Source organism: Macaca thibetana, chromosome 7, assembly GCF_024542745.1.
Source record: "Macaca thibetana thibetana isolate TM-01 chromosome 7, ASM2454274v1, whole genome shotgun sequence".
Lineage (NCBI taxonomy): Eukaryota > Metazoa > Chordata > Mammalia > Primates > Cercopithecidae > Macaca > Macaca thibetana.
This window is the reverse complement of record NC_065584.1, coordinates 4,180,414-4,202,572: the sequence shown is the minus strand read 5'-3', so window position 1 is coordinate 4,202,572 and position 22,159 is coordinate 4,180,414. Positions and strand designations below refer to the sequence as shown.

General features: G+C 47.7%; 1 long non-coding RNA gene across 1 annotated transcript; it reads right to left on the bottom strand.

Moving 5' to 3' along the window:
* Window positions 1–13,905: 13,905 nt before the first annotated feature.
* Window positions 13,906–16,532, bottom strand: LOC126959437 (uncharacterized). Its single transcript, XR_007727533.1, has 3 exons — window positions 16,523–16,532; window positions 14,042–14,135; window positions 13,906–13,949 (listed from the first exon to the last, which is right to left on the bottom strand). It is a non-coding gene; the product is annotated as an uncharacterized LOC126959437 (long non-coding RNA).
* Window positions 16,533–22,159: the final 5,627 nt, after the last annotated feature.

Genomic DNA, 22,159 nt, shown 5'->3' with positions numbered 1-22,159 from the left:
AGCTCATGGTGGGATTAACCCATACCTAAAAAAAAAGCTCTCCCTGCCACATCAAAATGATCCTTACGGCAAAAGAACAAATTTGTTCCTAAACTGGAAGATTGCCCACAAGAAAAAGATATCCCTGAGGAAACAAAAACTTATGGCACAGGAATAAATTTAGCACTCAAATAAATGCAATTAAAAGCTTTTTGTTTTTTTAAAGTGCACTTCGTGATCTTGTTAACTATTCTGCTCTCAATCACTTCTTCTGAAGGAACTTTAAGGTTCTTGACACCCCACAGAACAGTGTGCTGGCTCCTGGTAGCGAAGACACCGTGTTAACCCATCTGATGGACAGAAAGTGCTGCTCCCGTGCCTGGTGATGGCAGGAAAGAAGTCGCTGCAGCAACTGTGGTCACCGGGGGCTTGGATCCTTCGAGGATGAAGGTCTGAGTCATCCAGAAACCAACAGCCTAGCCCAGCTGCATTGCTGTCCAGAGTAAGGAGGGTCTAAAATGAGTGGTGAGAAAGGAGGTGAAGGACACTACTTACAGCCTTGAGATCAGCAGCAGCGGTGGAGACTGTACTTAGACTTGTCCCACCAACCCTACTGTGTATTTTTTTTTAGAGAGGGTACAACCAACCACCAATGTGAAGACTCGGTCCCAGGACAAGGTGGATGCGGGGGCTGAGTGGGTCTGAGTCGTGCAAGCAGCAGGCATAGAGTGGGCCTCTTGTCTCAGGGGCCTTGGTCTCTGCTGCTGGCATTCTCTGGGCAGAGGTGCCCGCTTGGCTAGCGCCGGGGAGCTTGCATCCCCAGGAACAGCCCACAGGAACCTGTGGCCATGTACCCCAGTTTCCTGAACCTTGGTGGGGCAATTCAGAGGGAGATCCTGACCTGATGCTTTTGATTCTCAGCATCCCTGAGGCCAAATCGCTCCTGCTGTGACTTGATTTGGTTGTGTAAACCAAAACTAAAATTCTAAGCCACCCGACTGACTGAATGGACCCATGGACCCCCTTCTTGGCCAAAGGGACTCAAACAAACCTGAAAAATTAGTTCAGACCGTGATGGGAAGGGAGGGGTCAGACACGCCTCGTTATAAGCCCTCCTGCCTTTGGAGTCCAGGCACAGCTGACCAGCATGACATTAAAACAGAGGCCTTAAGATCGACAAACAGACTCTTGGCAGCAATAAGATACCAAAATTCCAGCCTGACTCTAATATAGTGTCACATGACAGATAGCAGACCCTGAAGGAAATCAAAGTATTTACCCGAAAATATATTTTTGACATGGTCCTGCACAGCTGTCTCTTGTGGGGGAAATTTGCCTCCTGTAGAGAATCTCCTTCCCTTACTGGGTCTTTTCCAGAGAGTCTGATAACCTTTGAAAAGTCTCAACAGGAAATATTTGCCATCTATTGCCTCTAAGGGCAGCCACCTATGAGACTTATCCACATAATAAAAACCTTGGTCTCCACAACCCCTTACCTTATATCTTAACCCAGACATTCCTTTCTACAGATGCCAGGTCTTTCGGCAATAACTTAACTCTTTCAACCAATTGCCAATCAGAACCTTTGAAGGCACCTGTGACCAATAAGTCCCCTGCTTCCAATTGTCCTGGCTTTCCAACCCAACTACTGTATACTTCATATGTATCGACTGATGTCTTCTATCTACCGGAAACTGAAACATATAAGGCCAAGCTGTAACCCAACCCCTTGGGGCACATGTTCTCAGGAGGTCCTGAGACTGACTCACAGGTCACGGCTCTCACACTGGACTCTGAACAAATCTCTTCAAATATTTCACAGAATTTGGCTTTTTCTGTCAACAGTGGTGTAAGCAATTAATTTCAAAGGGTAGCAACAATTCCATGCCCTTCGGTTTCTCTGAAACCTCTTTTGCTTCTATAATAGGAAATGTTTATTTGGAAACGCAAGGAATGACGCACTTGATGTTGTGCATGTTGGAACAAGCTGATTGCATAAGATGAGGAGTGGAGGACTATGTCCCAGGGTCTACTGGAGTCTGTGCCCTCTAACCTGGAGGAAGACTTTCAGGACCCATACATGGGGTCGTTCTGTCTTTACAGAACGTGTCCCAGGCATGTATGGAAACACAACATTGGGAGCAGAGATCGCCTGTGTTTAGGCTGTGACTATATAGCTAGTCATGACATTTCTGTGATAGGGTATAGATATATATGTTCAAATTCTCTAGGAGGCTGGGTGTGGTGGCTCAAACCTGTTATCCCAGCACTTTGGGAGGCCAAGGCAGGTGGATCACCTGAAGTCAGAAGCTGGAGACCAGCCTGCCCAACATGGTGAAACCCTGTCTCTCCTAAAAATACAAAATTAGCCGGGTGTGGTGGCACACGCCTGTAGTCCCAGCTACTCAGGAGGCTGAGGCAGGAGAATCCCTTGAACCCAGGAGGTGGAGGTTGCAGTGAGCTGAGATCGCACCATTGCACTCCAGCCTGGGCAAAAAGAATGAAATTCTGTCTCAAAAAAAAAAAAAAAATTCTCCAGGAGATGCCAAGCTGTTTTCCAAAGTATTGTTGTAATTTACACTTTTATCAGCAGCGGAAGAAAGCTCATCGCTCTTCATCCCTGCCAACTTACTCTTTTCTGACTTAAAATTTCTGCCACCCTGATGGGTTGGAAATGGCATTTCATTTCGGTTTAATTTGCATTTTCCTTATCACTAATGCAGTTGAGCATCTTTTTCATTAATTTATTTGCCATTTGTGCTAATTCTGTACATCTCTGTTTATTTCTTTTGCCCATTTTTATGTTTGTTTTTTTATCATTTTTATTGTGTCACAGGATTCTTAGGAAAGACAACATGTATGAAAATGTGTATGTCTTTTGTCAGTTATACGTATTGCAAATATTTTTGCATAACTTTACAGTATTTTTTGTATTGTAGTCAAATGTATCAACCTTTTCTGTTACAGTTTGCATTTTTGCCCTATTAAAGATATTCTTTCTCTAGAACCAGAAATACCATTTCACCCAGCAATCTCATTACTGGGTATATGCAAAGGATTATAAATCATTCTACTATAAAGACACATACACAGGTATGTTTACTGCAACACTATGTACAATAGCGAAGACTTGGAACCAACCCAGATACCCATCAATAATAGACTGGATAAAGAATACGTGGCACAAATACACCATGGACTACTATGCAGCCATAAAAAAGAATGAGTTCGTGTCCTTTGCAGGGACATGGATGAAGCTGGAAACCATCATTCTCAGAAAACTAACACAGGAACAGAAAACCAAACACCACATGTTCTCACTCATAAGTGGGAGTTGAACAATGAGAACACATGGACACAGGGAGGGGAACATCACACACGGGGCCCTGTCAGGGGGTGGGGGGTAAGGGGATGGAGAGCATTAGGACAAATACCTAATGCACGCAGGGTTTAAAACCTAGATGATGGGTTGATGGGTGCAGCAAACCACCATGGCACGTGTATACCTATGTAACAAACCTGCCTGCACGTTCTGCACAGGTATCCCAGAACTTAAAGTAAAATAAAAATTAAAAAATGAAATCCTTTCCTACTCCAGTATATTCCCTTATATTATCTTCTAAAAGTATTGATTTCTGTGAATGGTGGGAAGAAGGGATCTATTTTCTTTTTTTCCATACAAATAACTAATTATCCCAGGATCATTTGTTCAAAAGTTCATTTCACTAACCACAATGCCAGCTATTTCATGAGTCAAGTTTCCATATATTTGTGGGTCTGTTTCTAGTCTTTCTACTTTGTTTTATTGATTAATTTTTCAATCTATCTCTGTGCCAATACCACATTGTGTTAGTTACTCCAGCTTTGTAATAAATTTTTATTTCTGATAGCTAAGCCTCTCTGCATTTTCTTCTTCAGGAATATGCTAGGTTTTGCTCTTTTATAGTTATTTTTTAATATTATTATTATTGTAGAGATGGGTCTCAATATGTTGCCAAAGATGGTCTTGAACTCTTGGGCTCAAGCGATCCTCCCACCTCAGCCTCCCAAAGTGAGAATTACAGGCATGAGCCACCATGCTTGGCCTGCTCTTCTATAGGTAATTTAGAATAAGCTTGTCCATCTACACACACACACACACACACACACACACACACACACCCCTGTTGAAATTTTCATTAGAAATGCTTTCAGTTCTTAATTTGGAAATGGATACTAAAATCCATAAACATGGTCCATCCTTTCATTTACTTAACTCTCTTCTAACACCTTTCAATACATTTTATAATTTTCTCCAAAAACATTTTGTGCAGTTTTAGCTAGATGTATTCCTAGGTGGTTTTACATTTCATTGGTTATTAAAGGATTATCATTTTCAAGTGCATTTCCTAACCCTTTCTTACTGGTTTATAGAAATGCAGTTGGGTTTGCATGTTGATTTAGTCTCTAGTCGTCTTGCTGCTATGATGTGAATGTTTGTGCCCCTCCAAAATTCATGTTGAAGCTTAATTCCCAGGGCAACAGGATTAAGAGCTGAGGCCTTTAGCAGGTGAGAGGCCATGAGAGCCCCACCCTCACAGATGAGGTTAATGCCTTATAAAAGGGCTAGAAGGAATTAGCTATGCTGGTTTGCCCTCTGCCTTTTGCCATGTGAGGACACAGTGACAAGGCACTTTCTTAGAAGTAGAGGTCAGGCTGGGTGCAGTGGCTCATGCCTATAATCCCAGCACTGTGGGAGGCCAATGCTGGCAGATCATCTGAGGTCAGGAGTTCGAGACCAGCCTGTCCAACATGGTGAAATCCCATCTCTACTAAAAATACAAAAATTAGCCGGCGTGGTGGCACACACCTGTAATCCCAGCTACTCGGGAGGCTGCAGGAGAACTGCTCGAACCTGGGAGGCAGAGGTTGCAGTGAGCTGCAATCGCGCCATTGCACTCCAGCCTGAGCGACAGAGCGAGACAATGTCAAAAAAAAAAAAAAAAAAAAAGAAGCAGAGGGCAGCCCCCAGCAGACACTGAATTAGACTTGATCTTAGACTTCTAGCCTCCGGAACTGTAAGAAATAAATGTCTGCTTTTTATCAATTACCCAGTCTCGGGTGTTTTGTTACGGCAGCAGGAACCACAGTGGACTCCCAGCCTCCACTGGGACTGGTTCTTTAACGTGTGTCCCTTAACCCCCAGACTTATGGGCTGTTTCCTTATCATTTTGTGATTAATTTATAACTTAATAGCATTAGAGTCGTGACTATGGATTGCATGGCACCACTACTGGAAATTTGTTATGACTCGGTGTGTGGCCAAGTAGGTGGTCGTTTTGTTTGGAGATTCTGGGTGCCCCTGAAAATAATGTGTATTCTGCATTGTTGGGTGTGTTATTTAACCAACATTTTCCAGGAAGGCTAGTCTCCTAATCATATTGTTCAAATTTCTATGTTCTTACTGATATTCTGCCCCTTTGGTCTATCGGTCACCTGGAAAGATGTCTGAAGTTCTCCAACTATGATGGTGGATGTTTCTACTGGTAATTGACTTTTGTCAGTTTTTGCTTTTAAATATATATTTTCAACATTTTTCTTAAAATATGCATAAAGATGAATACACAAATCTTTAGTATAAGCCTGAATGGATCATCCCAAAGTGAACACACCTCTGTAACCATCCCCCAAGTTAATAAATAGCACGTTGCCAGCACCCATTGAACAACCCCTCACCACCTCCCAATTCTGACCCCCTCATTTTTCCCAAAGGAACTATGATCTTGAAGCCTAATGTCATAAATTTGTTTTGCTTGGTTTTGGCTTTTATGTAAGTTGATCTATTCAGCATAAATTCTTTTTTCATTGTTGTTGTTTTTGTTTTCAGACTGAGTCTCGCTCTGTTGCCAGGCTGGAGTGCAGTGGCGTGATCTAGGTTCACTGCAAGCTCTGCCTCCCGGGTTCAAGCCATTCTCCTGCCTCAGCCTCCTGAGTAGCTGGGACTAGAGGCACACACCACCATGCCTGGCTAATTTCTATTTTTTTTGTAGAGACGAGGTCCCACTGTGTTGCCTCAGCTGGTCTTGAACTCCTGGGCGCAAGCAATTCTCCCACCTGAGCCTCCCAGAGTGCTGGGATTACAAGCATGAGCCACTGTGCCCGACCTATAAACATCCTTGCTTGTGTCTTTTAATAACATGTGCATTTCTGTTGGGTCTACACCTAGAGGTGAAAATGTTGCTTCATAGAGTGTGTATATATTCAACTTCAATCAATGTAGCCAAACAATTTTCCCACATGGTCTACGCCCAGGAATGAGCACAGATGGTTAGCTTGTGAGGGTAGAAGCAAAATGGAGCCAGCAGTCAGGTTTCTCTCACCGCCATAATTTTTGCAAAGGTGGTTTTACCACTACTCTCTAGTTTACATGGAGCTGATGGTGACAAGCTGTAGCCTGGCAAGGGTAGGGGGCAGCTGCAAACTGTGTTCCTCCTTAACACTCGGGGTTGTGGCGGCAGCTGTCCAGCTCCAATCCTGGATCCATTATGTGGCCTCCACCGAGACGATTGGCCTCTCTCAGCCTCCGTTTCTCCCTCCTCAAGAAAACGAGGGTGATAACAATAGCACCTTCCTGGGGTGCAGGTGAGCATGAGGGAGGCAGCAGAGGCAAAACTCCGTGCAGAATCAGCAGTCAATTCCAGAGATGGTGGTGGCAGGAGGGGTCCCATCCTCACTCTGTGCTGTGTGGCCCTGGGCTCCTTAGGCCCCTCTGGACTTTGTTTCCTCCTGATGTATCAAACACAGACTCAGGATCCCGACACCAGCTCCCAAGCGCGTCCAGGGAGAAAGCAGGAGTGAGGCAACCCTGGGTCCCAGAGCGTGTGAGGTTGTGCTAGGGGGAGGGCCTGGGTGCCCTCCCTCTCTGTATTCGTGGGGACACTGTGGCTGGGTGAATAAGGGCCCCCAAAGGTATCAGTTCCTAATCCCTGGAACCTGTGTATGTTACCTTATACAGCAAAGTCTTTGCAGATGTGATTACATTAAGGATTTTAAGGTGGGAGAGGACCCTGGCTCATCCAGGTGGGCCCTAAATCACTTGTATCCTTATGACGCAGGTAGAGGGCGGCTGGCACACACACAGCAGAGAAGGCGATGTGAAGATGAGGCAGAGATCGGGGCTATGCAGCCAAGAGCACCAACAGCTGCAGAATCCAGAGGAAGCAGGAAAGAGGCAGGCTCTACTCTAGACCCCCAGGAGCGAGCGGAGTTCTGCCAACCCCTTGATTTCAGCCCAGTGATACTGATTGCAGGCTTCTGGCCTCTGAAACCGTGAGAGAAGACTTGTCTGTTGCTTTAAGCCACCAACTTTGTGATGACTTGTTATAGCAGCCACAGGACCTAATACAGACACATGCTGTTCCCAGGAAAAACCCCAGCCACCCCCAGGCCACACACACACACACACATCCCCCAAGGCCTGGCCAGAAGAAAGAAGCCCTGCCCTGTGGCCCCCGTCCCCCACCACACACCCACAGATCCCCTCTGTCCTTTGTAGGCTTGGCGTGCCCCACGGAATACCCAAGCCTGACCTGCGAGGGAAACTAAGGAGCTGGGCCAGGCCTTGGGGCATCTCCTGGGGCTGCTGCCCTCCTGAGGCAGGTCCACCAGCCTCAACCCTAGCAGTCTCCCCCTGGGTCCCACTGACCCAGGACTCTAAACAGCCCGTAGCTGTGGCTGCCTGGAGAACCTGGCGATGGTGGGTGCAGGCTCCTCCCCTACCCTGGCTTTGTCCCTCCATCAGTCTTGCTGACTCACAGATGCTTCTGTTCATTCTAGAGCAATTAACTGCATATCTCTTTTAGATATTGCAATTATCATTGCCTTTTCTCATATCTCTTTCTGATTTGTTCCTGGTGTCCCTGGACAATAGCATCTTAGTTTCGATGTAATTTACAATGATTGTGGCCTTGTGGATTACGCATTTGATACTACACTTGATCTTAGCCAGAAGCCCAAGAAGCAACGGGTTAGGCATTTGAATCCCGGCATAACAAGCCCTTCTCTCCCTGTATCTTACAAAGATTCTTTTACATTTTCTTCTAGCTCCCTATTTTTACCTTTGACATTTGGAACTTTACTTTCTCTAGAGTCCTGCTTTGTATGTGAGGTTAAGTAAAGATCCATTATTTTCCCACTAAGTTAGAGAGCCAGTCTTCTACACCAGGTGTTCCCAACCCCCAGGCTGTGGACCAGTACCAGTTCGTGGCCTGTAAGGACCTGGGCCACACAGCAGGAGGTGAGTGGCAGGCGAGTGAGCACTCCCGCCTGAGCTCCGCCTCCTGTCAAATCAGATTCTCATAGGAGCACAAACCCTATTGTGAATTTCACATGTGACGGATCTAGGTTGAGTGCTCCTTCTGAGAATCTAATGCCTTTATCCTGAAGCCATCCTCCACCTCCCAGCAGTCGTGGAAAAAATTGTCCTCCATGAAATCAGTCCCTGGTGCCAAAAAGGTTGGGGACTACTTAAAAGACTCACTCCTGGCCAAGTGCAGTGGCATGTCTACAATCCCAGCACTTGGGGAGGCTGAGGCAGGCGGATCACGAGGCCAGGAGTTCCAGACCAGCCTGGCCAAGATGGTGAAACACCGTCTCTACTAAAAATACAAAAATTAGCTGGGTGTGGTGGTGGGCACCTATAATCTCAGCTACTCAGGAAGCTGAGGCAGGAGAATCGCTTGAACCTGGGAGGTGGAGGTTGCAGTGAACTGAGATCACGCCACTGCACTCTAGCCTGGATGACGGAGCAAGACTCGGTCAGAAAAAAATAAAATAAAATAACTCCTTGGCTAGGCACGGTGGCTCACGTGTGTAATCCCAGCATTTTGGGAGGCCCAGGTGGGCGGATCACCTGAGGTCAGGAGTTCGAGACCACCTGGCAAACATGGTGAAACCCTGTCCCTACTAAAAATACAAAATTAGCTGGGCATGGTGGTGGATGCCTGGAATCCCAGATACTTGGGAGACTGAGGCAGGAGAATCGCTTGAACCTGGGAGGCAGAGGTTGCAGTGAGCCGAGATCGCACCATTGCACTCCAGCCTCGGCAACGAGAGCGAAACTCAGTCTCAAAAAAAAAAAAAAAAGACTCACTCCTTGTGCATGGGGGAGTGTATGATATTCTCACAAAGCTCGCCCTGCTCCAGCCCCACCCCACTCTGTGGGCTGCTTGCTCCTGTTCCCAAAAGCCGCTCCTCTGAGGACGCTTCCTCGTGTGTCTTCACATCTGGGATTCCGCATTTTCAGTTGGCTTAGCGATTTGTGGCTGTAGGTCTTTCCTTCCATTTTCAGAGTATTTACTGAGCTCCTCAAAGACCCTGAGTGCATATTGATAGGGAAGACTTTGACTTTGGATTTATAGATGACTTGGGCAATGTTGTCCGGATTCTACTGACCCACCAGGAGCAGGGTGGGCACCGCAGCCCTCTGAGTATGCAGCTGGCCTTGCGGGGGTAAGCCCCCACCAGCAAAGTGAGTCTGGGGGAGCGGTAGGGTGTTGGGGCACCTGCACCCCTGAACCATCTCCCTGAGTGAGAACATGCATCTCCAGGATGCCTTCACCACCAGGAACTAACCAGGTAGTCTTGAGACTGGTGAACTCCATGGACCAAATGGAATCCAGGCTCCGAGCCTATCCCTGGCAATCCTCTTGCTTTTTCATTCACAGTGGGAAGCAACACCTCATGTCATGCTGTGACTGCAGCCCAAGGCAGGAAAGCACCCGCCTTTCTTAGGACCCCATGGGTAGCCCCCAACTTCACCAGCCCCTTTCCTGTGATGTCCTCATACATCTCTTTGGCCAGAGTCCTGTCACAGCCCAGTCCTGCAGTGTGGAGCTGGGAGGGGACCCTGGGAGGGGTTTAGAGGGGGTGAGCCCTCCTGTCCACCCCAAAAGCCTGGTCACAGTGGGGGCAGCAGCAGGTGCAGTCCAGCTCTGCTCATCTCCCAGCTAGAGCGGGAGGGAGGCACCACAGGGCTCCTCTAGTCCTGAGGAACGAGCGTCCTCTGTCCTCCCAAGGCACAGCCAGGCCAGCTGATGTGTGCTGCCCGGGGGCCGGGGTGGGAGCCAACAAACTCCCCCTAACCAGCCACTATCCAGTGGGAAGCCCTGGCCAGACCATGCTCAGATGCAGGCAGCGGCTCCCCACAGACGCAGGGCTCCAAGTAGCCGCACTCCAGAGCCTCTCCAGGACATTGAAGAGTTTCCCAAAGTCTAGGGAGAGAAGGAGCACCAGAGCCTCCTTAGTCACAGCCTCAGGGTCCAATGCACCCCCTTCTGTGGCCAACCCCACCTACCCTGTCACCTGAGACTCAGGAGGAGGGCCGCAGAGCCACCGGGACCTGAGCTTTGATTCTCTTAAGGCTCCACCAGGGCGACCCTTCAGCAGGGGATCCAGAGTGGGGGCTGTACGTGAATGAAGTTCAATCATTGAAGCTCACAAGCAATGGAAGCTGGATCTGAAGCTCTCAATCATTGGGGGATGCATGTGAAGCTGACAAGCAATGGGGGCTGCATCTGAGACTCTCAATCAATGGGGGCTGCATCTAAGTCTCTCAGTCAATAGGGCCTGCATCTGAGACTCTCAATCAGTGGGCACTGCACCTAAGACTCTCAGTCAATGGAGGGACTGCACCTAAGACTCTCAATCAATAGGGGCTGCATCTGAGACTCAGTCAGTGAGGTTGCATCTGAGAGTCAATCAACAGGGGTTGTGTCTGAGACTCAATCAATGGGAGCTGCCTCTGAGACTCTCAGTCAGTGGAGACTGCTGTGTGAAGCTCTCAATCAATGGAGGCTGCGTGTGAAGTTCTCAATGAATGCAGGGGTGCATCTGAGACGCTCAAGCAATGGTGGGTCCATCTGAGACTCTCAAGCAATGGGGGGTGCATCTGAGACTCTCAACCAATGGGGGGTACATCTGAGATTCTCAATCAATGGGGGCTGCTCTGGGGCTCTCAATCAATGGGGCTGCCTCTGAGGCTCTCAGTCTATGGGGGCTGCATCTGAGACTCAATCAATGGGGGCTGCCTCTGAGACTCTCCATCAATAGGGGCTGCATCTAAGTCTCTCAGTCAGTGGGGGGCTGCATCTAAGACTCTCAAACAATAGGAGCTGCATCTGAGACTCAAGAGAGGCTGCATCTGAAAGTCAATCAATGGTGGTTGCATCTGAGACTCAATCAATGCGAGCTGCCTCTGAGACTCTCAGTCAATGGGGACTGCATGTGAAGCTCTCAGTGGAGGCTGCATCTGAGGATCTCAATCCATGGAGGCTGCATCTGGGGCTATCAATCAATGGAGGTTGATTCTGAAGCTCTCAGTCAACCGAGGCTGCATCTGAAGCTCTCACTCAGTGGGGGCTGCGTGTGAGCCTCTCCATCAATGGGGGCTGCTCTGGGGCTCTCAATCAATGGGGCTTTCTCTGGGGCTTTCAATCAATGGGGCTGCATCTGGGGCCCTCAGTCTATGGGGGCTGCATCTGAGACTCAATCAATGGGGGCTGCATCTGAGAGTCACTAGGGGTTGTGTCTGAGAATCAACGAGGACTCTGCCTCTGACACGCTCAATCAATGGGGGCTGTATCTGAGACTTTCAGCCAACAGGGGCTGCATCTGGGACTCTCTATCAACGGGGCTGCCTCTGGGGCTCTCAGTCTATGAGGGCTGCATCTGCGAGTCAATCAACAGGGGTTGCATCTGAGACTCAATCAATGGAAGCTGCCTCTGAGACTCCCAATCAGTGGGGACTGCGTGTGAAGCTCTCAATCAATGGAGGCTGCATCTGAGACTCTTATCAGTGGAGACCACATCTGAGACGCAATCAAAGCTGTGTGGGAGTGCACGGCAAAGTCTGGCCTTTGGTGCCCTCTGGTGGGCATTGTGTGCCCTGCTGACCAGTCTGAGGACAGAGATGAGGAAAAGAAATCAGGGTAGTGGGGGGCTGTCCAGGGTTTTTCCCACCAACACGGATAACAGGGTGACCCTGAATAAGTCACTCTCTTATCTTAGCCTTGGTTTCCCAATCTGCAAAGATGGTGACAGATACATTCCATTTCAACAGGCTGCCAGGGTCTAGGCGCAGCTGCTCATGCCTGTAATACCCGGTGCATTTTGGGAGACCGAGAGGGAAGGATCACTTGAGCCCAGGAGTTTAAGACCAGTCTGGGCAAGATAGTGAGACCCCCATCGCCACAAATAAAACGAAATAAAAATTAGCTGGGTGTGGTGGTGTGTGCTTGTGGGCCCAGGTGCTCTCGAGGCTGAGGTGGGAGGATCACTTGGGCCAGGGAGGCCAAGGCTGCAGTGAGCCACGATTGTGCCAGCACGCTCCAGCCTGGGTGACAGAGTAAGACCCTATCTTTAAAACACAAACAAACAAACTGCCAGGGATGAGATCGTTCAGATGAGACTGTGCAAGTCCACAGCCCTGGCAGTTCCTTCCTGTGTCTCCCAGAGGGGCTGAGTTCCAGAATAAGAGGGTTTCACCGTCCTACTCGCCCCCTCCATCCTGTGTCTGGCTGCCAGGGGATGTTCCTGAGCCCTTCGGGTTCCTGCTGGCCATAGGACAGTCCCCGAGTGCTCTGGCCTGGCTCTCCAGTACGGGATGCCCTGCCTGCCCCTTCCCCAGCATCAGCTGTGCTGACACCTTCTGTCCCCACACACACCACTACCATGACCACCTTCTGGCCTTTGCCCCTGCTGACCCCCTTGGTCACTCCCTCCTGCTGTCCCCTTGTCCTCTGACAAATTCCTCCCTCCTGCTGTCCCCTTGTCCTCTGACAAATTCCTCCCTCCTGCTGTCCCCTTGTCCTCTGACAAATTCCTCCCTCCTGCTGTCCCCTTGCCCTCTGACAAATTCCTATCCTCCTTGTAACCCCAGTGTGGGTGGGCATCTTCTCCTCCTCTTAGAACCTTCCTGGATCCCACTCCTCACCCCCACCCCGCCCCAGCCTCCCCTGTCCCCAGCCCCACCCCAGGTCTCCCCTCTCCACAGCCCCGCCCCAGCCTGCAGTCCACTCACATCTTGTCCTATGAGACCCTGGGTGTCTCCCGTCCCACACGGCTTTAATTTTTATCTTCCTTACATGTCGTTCTCCCTCATTGAACTAGGAGATCCCCTGACCTTGGTTTTCTTCCAGGCCCAGGAGATACCTTGCCTGTGTTGGGAAGGGTACAAGTGTGTTGAAACTTCTGTCCGACTGAGGCGGCACATCAGCAGGCAGGAGCCAGGGAGCCCAGGGATGCCCGTAGGCGGTCCCTCTGCCTCCTCCCCCACACCTGCTTCTGGGCAGCCAGCGTTCATCTCTCGGAGGCCATGGGCTTGGGGGCTGGGTTCAGGAGAGCCATGCTGCAGGTGCTCCCCACACCTCGCAGGGCTGGCAGGAGAGGGCTATCAGCCAGCACTCCCGGTGCCCACCCCGGGTCCAGCTGGGCCAGAACTTATTGTTCAGAAGAAAACCAAGGCTGTTCTTTCCAGAATCCACTTTGAAGGGTTTCCTCTTCTCCCGGGACTGCAGCTCACAGGGACCTTCCTTCAGTTGTTTAATTTACTCTGTAACTTATAGCAAAAAGAACATTGATTCAAGACAATCCCTATCAGAATCTCAGCTGGCTTCTTTGTAGGAATTAAGCTGATCTTAAAATTCATGTGGAAACTCAAGGAACCCAGACGACCAAAAAAATCTTGAAAAAGAGCAAAGATTGGAGGATGCAAAATTTACTGCAAAGCTACAGTAGTCAAGCCTGTGTGTGCTTATATACAGATAGATATATAGACCAATATAATAGAACTGAGAGTCCAGAAACTCACATTTGGGGGTCAATTGATTTTGATGAGAGTGCCTTGGCTCTCATCAAAATCAACTGACCCCCAAATGTGGGGGTGAAGTGGGGGAAGAACAGTCTTTTCTTCAGCTGGGATCACGGATAGCCACCTGCAGAAGAACGAAGTTGGAGCTCTACTTCACATCATATACAAAAAGTAAATGAAAATGTACAAGACCAGGCCGGGCGCAGTGGCTCACACCTGTAATTCCAGCACTTTGGGAGGCCGAGGTGGGCGGATCATGAGGTCAGGAGATCGAGACCATCCTGGCTAACATGGTGAAACCCCATCTCTACTAAAAATACAAAAAATTAGCCAGGCATGGTGGTGGGCGCCTGTAGTCCCAGCTACTCCAGAGGCTGAGGCAGGAGAATGGCGTGAACCCGGGAGGCAGAGGTTGCGGTGAGCCAAGATCAAGCCACTGCACTCCAGCCTGGGTGACAAAGCAAGATTCTGTCTCAAAAAAAAAAAAAAAAAAAAGAAAATGTACAAGACCTTTCAGTTTAAAGATTATAATCTCAAATCCACATAATTAACCTTTAATCCACATTTTAACCAATCTTTGATTGTAACTCATCTTTTAAATTAAAGAATCTTTAAATAATCATGATAACTAGTCTTTAAACATGTCCAGTTTTGGTGTCGTATCAAAGAAGAATAGTCACAACTATCTAAAAACGGTATTGAATTACTCATCCCTTTTCCGACAGCATGTCTGGGAGCGGCTGGATATTCCTTACACACTTCAGCCAAAATAATGTATCACAACAGACTCATGCAGAAGCAGATATGAGAATCTACCTGTCTCCTGTCAAGCCAGACATTAAAGATATTGACAAAAATGAAAGATAATGTCACCCTTATTGTCAACTTTGTTGTTGTGGTTTCAGAACATACTTATTTTTCATTTAAAATAATTACTAATGTTAACATGCTATGTGTTTGTCATTCTTTTAAAATAAATATTATTTCTAAACAAATATTCTTTTTAAATAAAAATTTATTTTCAAATGTATCTATTTATACAGTCATGTGTTGCTTAACAACAGGGATACGTTTTGAGACATGTCATTAGGCAATTTCGTGGTAGTGCAAACATCATGACGAAGACCTAGATGAGGCAGCCTGCTACACACCTGTACAATGTGGGACTATATTGAATATTGTAGGCAATTGTGACACAATGGTAAGTATTAACATTTGTGGATCTAGGCCAGGCGCGGTGGCTCATGCTTGTAATCCCAGAACTTTGGGAGGCCAAAGCAGATAGATCACCTGAGGTCAGGCCAACATGGTGAAACCCCATCTCTACTAAAAATACAAAAATTAGCCAGGCATAGTCACCTGTAGTCCCAGCTACTTGGGAGCCTGAGGCAGGAGAATCGCTTGAACCTGGGAGGTGGAGATTAGCTGAGATCGCACCACTGCACTCCAGCCTGGGTGACAGAGCCAGACCTGTCTAAAAAAAAAAACCAAAAAAACAAAAAAACAGCATTTGTGTATCTAAACAGATACAAACATAGACAAAGTACAGTAAAAGTATGGTATGAAAAATATAAATGTCACACAGGTTTAGGGCACTTACCATGAATGGAGCTTGCAGGACTGGACGTGGCTCTGGGCGAGTCACCAGTGGGTGGTGAGTGGATGTGAAGGCCTAGGACATTACTGGCCACTAATGTAAACTTTGTAAACACTGACGCTTAGGCCACATTAAGTTCATAAAAAATGGTTTTCTTTCTTTGATAATAAATTAGCCTTAGCTTACTGTAATGGTTTAACTTTATATACTTTTTACTTTTTAAAAAACATTTGGGCTCTTATAATAACACTTAGCTTAAAACACAAATACATTGTATACCTGTATAAAAATATTTTCTTTCTTTTTTCTTTTTTTTTTTTTTTTTGAGATGGAGTTTCACTTTTGTTGCCCAGGCTGGAGTGCAATGGCATAATCTCGGCTTACTGCAACCTCTGCCTCCCGGGGTCAAGCGATTCTCCTGCTTCAGCCTCCCGAGTAGCTGAGATTACAAGCATGCACCACCATTCCTGGCTAATTTTGTATTTTTAGTAGACATGGAGTTTCTCCCTGTTGGTCAGGTTGGTCTCGAACTCCCAACTTCAGGTGATCTGCCCGCCTCGGCCTCCCAAAGTGCTGGGATTACAAGTGTGAGCCACTGCACCCAGCCATATATTTTTTCTTTATATCCTTATTCTATAAACTGCATACTGGTTTCTGGGTTTTTTTTTGTTTGTTTGTTTGTTTGTTTGTTTGTTTGTTTGTTTTTGAGATGGAGTCTCTCTCTGTCACCTAGGCCGGAATGCAGTGGCACAATCTCAGCTCACTACAACCTCTGCCTCCTGGGTTCAAGCGATTCTCCTACTTCAGCCTCCCAAGTAGCTGGGATTACAGGCATGTGCAACCACGTCCGGCTAATTTTTGTATTTTTAGTAGAGATGGGGTTTCACCACGTTGGCCAGGCTGGTCTCAAACTCCTGGACTCAAGTGATCCACCACCTCGGCCTCCCAAAGTGCTGGGATTATAGGTGTGAACCACCACACCTGGCCATATATACACTGTTTTCGTTTTATTTTATTTTATTTATTTTTTTATATTTTTACTTTTTAAACTTGTTTTACCAAAAACTAAGACACAAGCACACACATTAGCCTAGGCCTACTCAGGGTAGAGTGCCTTCCGCCTCCACATCTTGGCGCCCTAGGAGGCCTTCAGGGCAATGGCAGGCATGGGCTGTCATCTCCTATGATAACGCCTTCTTCTGGATGCCTCCTGAAGGACCTGCTGTTAAAACAAGGCTGATTTAAGTAAAATTTTTTCTAAATAAGTAGGAGTGCACACTAAAATAATGATCAAACATATAGTAAAGTAAATCCATAAACCTCATAATTGTTTATTATGATTACACACTGTGCACAGTTGCATGTGCTAAACTTTGACGCGACTGATGGTGCAGTAGGTTTGTCTACACCAGCACACCACACACACGAGCACAGCACGTTGCACTCGGATGAGCGTCAGGGCGACAGGCATTTTCCCTCCGTTTCCATCTCACCCCCCCGCCCCCCCGCCCCCCTGCGCCCACCGCGCATGCTCACAGGGCCTCTGCGCAGAGACCACAGCATGCGTGGAAGCGTCCGCTGGCATTCGGCTCACTGTCCACCTGGTGGCACCTTTGCCCAGGTAAGGCCCTAGAGAGCAGAACTGAGGCTTCCCCTTGGAAGAGAGGTGAAAGTCTGACCAAGTAGCTGGGATTACAGGCGCGCCCCGCCACACTCGGCTGATTTTTGTATTTTTAGTAGAGACAGGGTTTCGCCATGTTGGCCGGGCTGATCTCGAACTCCTGACCTCAGGTGATCCGCCCGCCTTGGCCTCCCAAAGTGCTGAGATTACAGGCGTGAGCCACCGCGCCCGGCCCTGACCGAGTGTTCTTTAAAATAAATAAATAAATAAATAAATAAATAAATAAATAAATAAATAAATAAAAGTTATTGAAAGACCGAAGATGGAGGCAGGGAATGGGGTGACAATGATGATCACAGTCCCTGGGAGCCCCCGTTACTCGCTGGGCGCTGTTAAGCGGCTTCGTGGCAGCCTCACACATAGCCTTCACAACCACTAGGGACAAGGGCTTCTCATTGCTTGCTCCAACCCACAGTAAGAAACACGTGGGTACTTACAATACATGCCCACAAATACACAGGCAATCACATTTCCCCTGCACACCCTGGCCCCTTCCCACACCTTCTCTTCCATTCTACTTAGGATTGCCAGATTTAGCAATACAAATACGGGACAGCTGATAAATTTGAATATCAGGAAAATACCTTTTTTTTTTTTTCAGTATGTGTCCACCCCATAGAATATCTGGGACATACATACTTTAAAAAAGTATTTGTTACTTATCTGAAATGCAGGTATGACTAGGTATCCTGTATTTCACCCGGAAACCCTAGTTCTACTCCACTTTTTTTTTGTAAACTGCTGGTTGTAACCCCCTAACCCAACGTTACAGCCTTTGATGAGTCCCAGCGCCCCCTTCTGTAGACCAGGAGACCTGGAGTATCCCATTCCACAGGGGAAGCCACAGTTGGGAGGAATTCAGACTCCTCCTTCCAAGGCCCACAGGTGAGCGGGTTCGGATGAGCATCTCAAGTGCGTGTGGACGCCACCGGAAGAGGTTTAAAGATGTTTAAAGATGACTTCTGCAGGCCAGGTGCACTGGCTCACACCTGTAATCCCAGCACTTCGGGAGGCTGAGGCGGGAGGATCACTTGGGGTCAGGAGTTTGAGACCACCTGGCCAACATGGTGAAACCCTGTCTCTACTACAAAAATTAGCCAAGTGTGGTGCCGGACACCTGTAGTCCCAGCTACTCAGGGGGCTGAGGCAGGAGAATCGCTTGAACCCAGGAGGCGGAGGCTGCGGTGAGCCAAAAAAGAAAGAGAGAAAGACTTCTGTGCACATAAATGACTAGTGGCAGTTACTTTGGTTTTAAAATCTATATATTTACTGTATTAAAGTTCTACATTTAAAAACCTAGTTTTTCCTTAAGTGTTGAAGATCAACTTAAAAATCTGACCATGCTGTGTATAAATCCAGTCAATTCTAACAATCATTTACAGGAGGGCTTGTGGTTTACATTCAGTCTCATTTACAAGCTCGTTTAAATGAGAACTCTTAAACCTTTTAAATTTTATATTTAATTGCTTCAAATACTGCAGTTGAATAACAAACAAAATATTCCCTAGGTCTTTGGTCCTTAAACATTAGCCAAATTCCTTTTACTAAATTCCTTTCAGTTTCAAACTGAAATATCATAAGACTAAATTAAAATACTCAATTAGGCATTGCAAATCCATGTCCCTTTCCAGGTGGGTTTCGTTCCCTGTGGGTCAGAGTCACTGACTGGGACCCAGGCCTGGAGTTCAGGACCGCCACCAGATGGCTTTTTCATGACAAAAAGGGATAAGTTTTAGATTCCCCATAAAGCCAATAAGGGGCCAGGTATGGTGGCTCAAGCCTGTAATCCCAGCACTTTGGGAGGACAAGGCAGGAGGATCACTGGACCCCAGGAGTTCAAGACCAGCATGGGCAATGTAGCAAAACCTCATCTCTACCAAAGGAAAAAAAAAAATTAAAAATAGCCGGATGTGGTGGTGTACACCTGTAGTCTCAGCTACTTGGGAGGCTACAGTGGGAGGATCGCTTGAGCCTGGAAGTTAGAGGCTGCAGTGAGCCGTGATCACACCACTGCACTCCAGCCTGGGAATGAGACTGTCTCAAAAAACAAAACAAATCCCTGCTTAAGGCTCCTCCACACAGTGAAGCCTTCCTGACACGCCCTGCCTGCTCCACAAAGTAATCCTTCCCTTCTCCCCGACCAGAGAGATTCTGGATCTTGTGCTCTGGATCCCTTTGCCAATGTGGTAAAGACGGTAGAGCCCTTTCCAGGGTACCATTTATACAGCATAACATAAAATACATAAGATTACGAACGAAACCAAATATACTGAAAATATTACCAAGCGTTTTTAAAACAGTGACTGGGTGATATAATGATCTTTATTGTTATTAGTCAGGTCTATGGCTGATCTAATAGCTGCTATGGGTCCAAATGGTGAGCCTCACTGACACTTCTAGATCTGTTACAACTGAAATGCAACAGGACAATGTCTGTGATGGTGACAAACTCAGGGACCCTGCTAATACTACTCTGGTTTGTTGCCTATGTTCGTAATTAAAGAAAATGCTAGATTTCAGGTAGAAATTAGTGAGACTAAAGATACAAGTTTCCCCTGCGTTCATGGAACTCCTGAATTTTGTCAACAGACCCCAGGACAGGAAACTCCACGGCATTTCTATGCCGTCTGTGAGCTCTGTTCTTCTCTGGATACTCTGCCTCTCCCTGGATGACAGTGGAGACGCTCTTGTTCAGAATGACAGCAGGACCGGGCATGGGTGGCTCACGCCTGGAATCCCAATACTTTGGGATGTTGAGGCAGGTGGATCACTTGAAGTCAGGAATTCGAAACCAGCCTGGCCAACATGGTGAAACCCCGTCTCTACTAAAAATATAAAAATTAGCCAGGCATGGTGGCAGGCACCTGTGGTGGCAGCTACTTGGGAGGCTGAGGCAGGAAAATCGCTTGAACACAAGAGGCAGAGGTTGCACTGAGCTGAGATTTCACTGCACTCTAGCCTGAATGACAGAGTGAGATTCCATCTCAAAAAAAAAGAGAAGAGAAGAGAAAAGAGAAGAGAAGAAAAAAGAAAAGAAAAGAAAAGAAAAAAGAAAAGAAAAGAAAAGAAAAGAAAAGAAAAGAAAGCAACCAGTGTTTGCAAAGGGCTTAAGCCAGTATAGGCCAGGTACTGTGAGAGGCCTTTCATATGCATTATTTTCTCCAGTCCTCCCAGCAACTATTAGCTTGGTGCAAAAGTAATTGTGGTTTTTGGCCAGACCTGGTGGCTCACACCTGTAATCCCAGGACTTTGGGAGGCTGAGGCAGGTGGATCACTTACGGTCAGGAGTTCGAGACCAGCCTGGCCAACATGGTGAAACTCTGTCTCTACTAAAAATACAAAAATTAGCCGGGCGTGGTGGCACATGTCTGTAATCCCAGCTACTGGGGAGGTTGAGGCAGGAGAATCGCTTGAACCCGCGATTGCAGTGAGCCGAGATCGCGCCACTATACTCCAGCCTGCGACACAGAGTGAGACCCTGTCTCAAAAAATAAATAAATAAAGCAAACAAAATCAAAAGTAATCGTGGTTTTTTGCCATTGGAATTAATGGCAAAAAACGACGATTACTTTTGCACCAACCTAATACTAGGCTTTGGATGCAGGTTTGTCTGACATTCCGGTCCGCTGTTTGTCAACACTAAGCCAGCATGTTTGCCCACATGCCTGCTTCTCCCATTAGGCAGTAGCCCTTCAATGGCAGGGAAGATCAGAGTCATCTTGGTGTGTGCAGCTAACACGGATGCCTGGCACAGAAGAGGCACTTGCTTTCCACCTGTTGGCTGGTCACGAAGTGCGGGGTCCACACACGCCTACCCTCTTTAGAGCCCATCCACGCTGACCTCCAATCTCACGTCCTCTTTACTCACCTACTTCTGCTGCCACCTAACCAAACTTCTCGGCTTTCAGTATAAACAAATCCTTTCTAGAGAAATAAAGCATTCCTAGTTCACTTTTGAGAAAAGTGAGCCCCTCGGGGAATTGCAGTGCTGAGAAGTCTGGTGGGAAGGGCACATTCATGGGGCTTGATGACAGGGAGGGATTGGCTAGATCCGCTTTGAGCACAGTCCAACCATCTTTATAGTTCATGACAACCAGCCTTTAAAATGCTTCGGGAGGCCGGGCGCGGTGGCTCAAGCCTGTAATCCCAGCACTTTGGGAGGCCGAGACGGGCGGATCACGAGGTCAGGAGATCGAGACCATCCTGGCTAACACGGTGAAACCCCGTCTCTACTAAAAAATACAAAAAACTAGCCGGGCGAGGTGGCGGGCACCTGTAGTCCCAGCTACTCGGGAGGCTGAGGCAGGAGAATGGCGTAAACCTGGGAGGCGGAGCTTGCAGTGAGCTGAGATTCGGCCACTGCACTCCAGCCCGGTCGACAGAGCAAGACTCCGTCTCAAAAAAAAAAAAAAAAAATGCTTCGGGAATATCAGGATAGTGATCACCATCAGGGCACCGAGGACAGGGCGTAAGGGGGGCTTCTAAGAGGGGGTGTGATGTTCTGTTTCCTGATCTGGGTGCCAGCTCCCCAAAATTGGTCAGTGTATGACTGGTCATGGGCCCACACTTAGGTACCTGTGGTTCTCTGTATTTCATATTTCAATACAAAGCTCCAAAAATTGCTTCAGAAGTCAGTTAAGCTTCTCTTCCTCCAGATTGCAACCTCATATGCCAAAAGTTCATTTCTCTGCAGGCCAAGATGGAGCAGCCTTTTATAAACAGGCTTCCTAGAGTTTTGCCCCAAAGTATTCCTGTATCCCGGCAGCAAGCACCCTGACGCCCACCCAGCGGTCTGTATCTGTGTCAACCAGCAGCTCTCGGCCTGGCCTCATCCAGGGCCTGAAGCCTATTACAGACTCCCCCCCACCCTCCAGCAGCACATGGGGTGCACAACAAAGCTCAGCCCTGGACACAGCCGGTGCCGGGGGCCGGGGTGATGGGGCAGGAGGCAGGACGCAGGAGGCGAGCTGTCCAGGCGGGGCAGGACGAGGGAGTCCTGAATTGTAGACCTAAGGGGGAGAATCACTGGCACCCTAATGGCTTCCAAAGCTCTTTT